Consider the following 6,000-nt stretch of genomic DNA (forward strand, 5'->3'; position numbering starts at 1 on the left):
AATCCTGACAGTCCCTCGTTTCTCACACTTCACGGTACGTCAGAATCCCTGAAGTGCCCCTTAAAACACTGAGTGCTGAGCCTCGCTACTGAAATTTCTGATCCAGTAGGTCTGAGGTGAGGCTTGAGAATTTCCATTTTTAACAAGTTCCCAGGTGATGCTGACGCTGCAGTCTGGGGACCATGCTCTGAGAACCACTATCCTAGGGGCATGGGCTGTAGAATCTGGAGTCTAGACTCTTCCTACCCCAAGCATGGTCCTGGACAAGAGCACTGGTATCACACAGAAACACAAAGCTTTGGGTCCCACTCTAGACCTATTGTATCTAAATCTGCATTTTATAAGGTACCCGGGTAATTAGTACAGACATGAAGGTGTGAGAAGCACCACTCCCAAGGCCCCTATACATTTGTTATCACCCAGTACATTGTCAGTTGTTCTGGATCCTCACAACAGAAAGCTCTCTGAGCCACGTAGCTTTCAATTTGAATACGGCTCTGACTGAATATGACCGAGGACCCCCTGAGAGTCAGCTTGTGCAATATAGTCTAGGTCTTTTTCACCTCTCACTCACATCTCATCAGAGAGTGAATTGAGACCTATAAAAATGGCCAATGAACAAAATCCAATAGCTTAAGTGCCCTGATAAGCTTGCTTTTACTGCAGCCACTAAAAACACAAGCAGAGACTCTAGTCCTTCTATAATCACGAATGAGGTGATTCCTTTGGAGCCAGAATCCCATGAAGCAGACGGGAGCTCCTGGGTGTCCACCTTCTCGCCCCATTGTACAATTCCGTAGAGCAGAAATGTCAGTGCTGCTCTTGGCAGGGCTAGCTGCAAGTTTCCCTGTGTGAAGGCAGGTGTTCAGCATCAAATAACACTGCCCTGGACCTGAGCAACCCAGAGAAAAAATGTAAGTGAAACTAAACAGTTATGATAAGAACCAGTCGACCACCCGGTCCACCCTGCCCAGCTCATCCCACTCCCCTCCACCTCCCTTCTTTGCTCACAGAACTCAAATGCCTGGGAATGTCTATAGATTGCAAATGCTGTTTAAAAAACAGACTCCACAAACCTCAGCTTTATTGAAGGCACTTAGCACAAAAGACTTCATCCAGAAGAACCCATGGAGATAAGCTAAGGACAGGGTTTGCGGGGTTAAGAACAGGGTTTGCAGACTGCGGCGTATTAAATGTGCAGGTTAGGCTACGAAATCAAACATTTGGTGTGTCTTTTGTGGTTTTGCATTGTTCTAGAAAGTCATCCATTCAACAAGTCTATACCCAGTAGTAGGGTCTGTGGGGAAATACCAAAATGAAGCTTCTTGTGGGGGAAATAAGTACGAAGATGAAAAACTAGAGTGCAAGGTTGAGAGAGTTTGAGACCAGACATCTTGGTCACCGGGAAACTCTATAGAGGATAGAGTGCCAGTCTCTGAGATAAAAGAGACACGTGCCACAGCAATATGAGCAGACACTGGTGGTTGAGATTGTGGATGTGCTGTCTCTTGATGTCACTTAACTTCAGTTTCCAAAGGATACTGAGGCCCATTCTTTGAATTAACGATCATATAGCAAGAGAGTTGTGGCTTGGAGGGATGGGCCTTGGACCTAAGGCATCTGGAGTAATGGTTTGGACTGGTGTTAGTTAGTGGATTTAAATCACCCAAAGGCTTTGCAATGCACTTAAAACCCCAGCTCCTTTGCAGGACCTACAAGACCTTGCATAACTGTCTCCTACCCACATCCAGCCTCATTCTTCCCTCTGCTTCCAGTGCTTCAGCCAGGCTGGCCTCCATGACCATGACTAGTCCTTTCCTCCCTCCAGGTCTTGGGTTTTGCTTCTGTCTGGGATGCCCTTTTCCAGACCTCTTTACATCCTTCTCTTGAGATGGGATTTCTGTAGCCTCCTTATTTGAAGTAGCCCTCACTCCCAGTTACTCTCTGTGCCATCACCCTGTTCATTTCCATTTTAACTGTTCTATTTATCAATTACTATGCAGCAAATCACCCCAAAACTTACTGGCTTAAAGCAAAAGCAATCATTCTATGATATATCTCTAAATTTCTTTGAGACAGGAATTGAGGAAAGGCTGGGCTGAGTGGCTTCTGCTCAGCAGAAGCAATTGCAGTTAGGAAGTGACCGGAGCTGGAACAGCACGTGGCTGGAGCAGGGGAGTCTGGATGGATTTCACTCTCCTTCGTGTAGTCTCTTAGTCTCTCTAGGCAGGCTAGTTTTAGCTTCTTCACAGCATAGTGGCCTCAGGGTAATCCAACTGCTTACATGGTGGCTGAGACTTCAAAAGGCCAAGTGTTCCTGTGAGCAAAGTGGAAGTTGCATAACCTTTTATGACATAGTGACATTGAAAGTCTTACAGCTTCATTTCTACGTTTTATTGGCCCAGATTCAATGATGGAGGAATAAACCTCCACGTCTTAATGGGGAGTGGCTCTAGGAAAGCATGTGGGATGGGAGATCTTGTTACATGCAACCTTGGAAAGAAAGTACAATCTGCCACAAATCCATTTGTTACAATATGTAATTATACTGTTTATTGTTAATTTCTCTATTATGTCTCCCTCCTTAGAATGTATGTTCTCTGAGGCCTGGAGCCTAATCTGTCTCGGTTATTCCTGTACCTAGCCCAAAGTGGGTGTGCAATTGTTATTTAGCTGAATGTTCAACGAATGCCTAAATGCCAGGATAAATTGATGCTTTAACTCAATTTTTTCAAGAAACCAAAACACATCATTTGTGAAATACCTTTCCCTTTGACCCACCCAGTTTCTAAAGGATGCAGCAATCACTGCACAGCAGTGGTAAGAAGCCTCCCCTACCCCTTCTTCTTCTTAAGCTGGCATTTCTCCAGTGGGGTTTAGTTCTCATTCAGAAGACACGGACGTTCTGAGACTCCTCCTGTGTTCCTTGGCCTTTTTGTCCCCGAAGCCCACGACCCAGACCCACTTCCTAGAGGTGCAGCCTCTGCTATCAGGTACCTGCCTTCCCTCTAGTCTTCTGCCCTATCTAGTTTTTCTTTTTTTTTTTTTTTTTAATTTTTTTTTTCAACGTTTATTTATTTTTGGGACAGAGAGAGACAGAGCATGAACAGGGGAGGGGCAGAGAGAGAGGGAGACACAGAATTGGAAACAGGCTCCAGGCTCTGAGCCATCAGCCCAGAGCCTGACGCGGGGCTCGAACTCACGGACCGTGAGATCGTGACCTGGCTGAAGTCAGACGCTCAACCGACTGCGCCACCCAGGTGCCCCCCTATCTAGTTTTTCTAGAAGGGCAGTGGTTATGTCAAGGGAATTCTCTGCTACAGATACCTCACTGTATGATCTTTTGATCACATTTTACCTAGCCAGATAGTGAGACATTTGGCTACTGATTGGCTTTCCATATGATTGTTTACATCTGGGTAGGAACTACTTGCTGAACATTTTTGGGCTCCCTTTAGGTTTTTGCCCTTAATTAGCTCAACTTTCACTACATATGCCTCCAGTGTTTTGTTAAATCCCTTGGAAAGAGATTGGGGGACAAGTGGAATTGAGATTGAATAGGTCCAGTCAAAGTTTTCTAAGTATAGTTTTTGGGGGCAATCTCAAAACTGCTTTTTTTCATACACAAAATGCACTTTGTCTCCTAAAGGAAGAGTAATGGTGGTTTTCAGATGAAAATTCCTTACAAATATCAGCATTGCTGTTTTTCTTTTATAATGAGGAGAGAAGCAAACTGGATAATGAAGTAAGACCGGCAGTACCAAGTTCTAATCTCTAGAAGCTCCATAATCTGGCTTTGCTTCTATGGCACTATGATATATCCAGGTTGTATCTTTTTCTTAGGAAATTTAACTTCATAGAACATGAACTAAATATATTATGTTTGGACTGGTATGATAATGCCATACTGTTATTGGCCCAGGCTACCTGCCTGCAAATAAACTTTTCTGAATCTGGGTATGTATTTTGTTGTGGCTATCTCTGCTTCTGGTGAGGTAGATCATGAACACAATAATGAAAAGAAGACGATCCTTCCTGAACTGGAGTTGAATAGACAGGCTGATCAAAGAGCCTGGAAGCCAGAGCTTATGAAACAGTGATGGTGGCAAGTTGTATGGCTGACGCAGGGGTCCAGTCAGCCTGCATATGGGAAGTGGGAGATGGGAAGTTTAACAATGCCCAGAGTGACAAATGATGCTGGGTTCATTTAATGGACTAAGTGGAAATCTCATCTGGAATTTTAATTGTGACACAAGATCTCACCATCCTCTCTTGACCCAGGCTCCAAACACAGGCCTTAGGTAAATAACCAAAGTGGGTTGGATTTAAACCAAAAAATTGGCTTTGCCAGGTAAATACTTTAGACACATATGTTATCTTTTATGTCTAGATCTTGTCTTTCCCCCCACGTTCTCAGCATTTTGAGAAAAAAAACTTGCCCTCTACACCTTTGTCTTCCCAGCAGGGCCTGGACTAGTCTTCAGTAACTATTTGTCACTAGGTGCATTGTTGTAAGCATTCTTAATGCCCTCTGTGATTAGTTCTGTGTTTTCTGGCCCTAAAGTCAGGTTCTATCGTGTAAATGTGAGAGAAAGTGTATAGGAAGGAAACCTCCAAATTTCTTCCTTTCTTCCATTCTCCTACCTTCTTTCTTTGATTTTCTCTCATAATAGAAATGTAGGGCTGGCTTTATTTTGTTTTCATATTTTTTCTAAAACTTTGGTAACCAAACTTCCCTTTCTCCCTTTACATTGTAGTAAGTATAATACATTGATATGAATGTGGTTTTTTTGATATCTAGTATTGTAGAGGGGCTCAGTTACAAGCACATTAATAGGAGATCCTAACTCAAAATGAGTGGAAATGAAATACTTTAAAACAAGCTTCTAAGAAGCCAACAGAAACAAATCAGATAATTTCCTATAATGAAACAAGGAAGTATAGAGGTCAGTCTTCACATGTGTCTGTGTCGGGAGGAGGTTGAAAGTAGGTACGACGTGTAAGTTCATGTCCGGAACAATATCACAATGCTTTGTGAGATAAATGCTATGGACCCCCCCTCCCCGCCGTGTGATTGCTGTATTTGATATTCAGCATGCCTTTGAAAAATCCTGTGGGCTGTGTTTTTACCAAAGTTGGTAACATAGTGAGTCCAGCTAGATAACAAGCAAACTTACCAACAAAGTATGACTACATTGTAGTGTATGAAACTCATCATCGGAAATAAATGTTTGAAAACAAAATGAGAATAAATATTATCATTAATTTGGCAGTCACATTGTGGGAGGCAATGCAAATACCTAGAAATTTGGAGTAATGAAGTCATTGTAATCTCAGTAAGTTTTTAGAAAAATGGATAGACAGATTTAAATAAATTCCAAACCCCCTCCCCCTTTTCTCCTTACCAGAAAAAAAAAGACAAAAAACAGTATTGTTTATTATACTAAAGAGATGCTGGGCCAGTTTTGTCGGGCAGACTTCAAATGAATTGCAATTATATCCATGGAACACTATTTTCAAAGGACTTTCACTATGTTATCTTGTTTAATGTTTGCAGAAATGTGGCAATTATCTTTATATCCATTTTTATCAGATATGAAATAGGTATAGATCGGGGTGACTGAGTGGCCCAGTCGGTTGGGTGTCCGACTTCAGCTCAGGTCATGATCTCACAGTTCGTGGTTCGAGCCCCATGTCCGGATCTGTGCTGACAGCTCAGAGCCTGAAGCCTGCTTCGGATTCTATGTCTACCTCTCTCTCTTTCTGCCCGTCCCCCACTCATGCTCTGTGTCTCTGTCTCTCAAGAATGAATAAACGTTAAAAAAAAATTGAAATAAGTATAGATCATGATGTCTTCCAAATGTTAATCATTCAGTGTCTCTTGAATATGACATTGGAAAGACCACAGTGATCAGTGGCTTCTGACTTAATTTCCAGTGCTCATCCAGCGAGTCCACCATCATGCCACTATCTAGTTCAAATTACCTTGGGCTTCTAACT

The sequence above is a fragment of the Prionailurus viverrinus genome, chromosome B1 (assembly GCF_022837055.1).
Source record: "Prionailurus viverrinus isolate Anna chromosome B1, UM_Priviv_1.0, whole genome shotgun sequence".
NCBI lineage: Eukaryota > Metazoa > Chordata > Mammalia > Carnivora > Felidae > Prionailurus > Prionailurus viverrinus.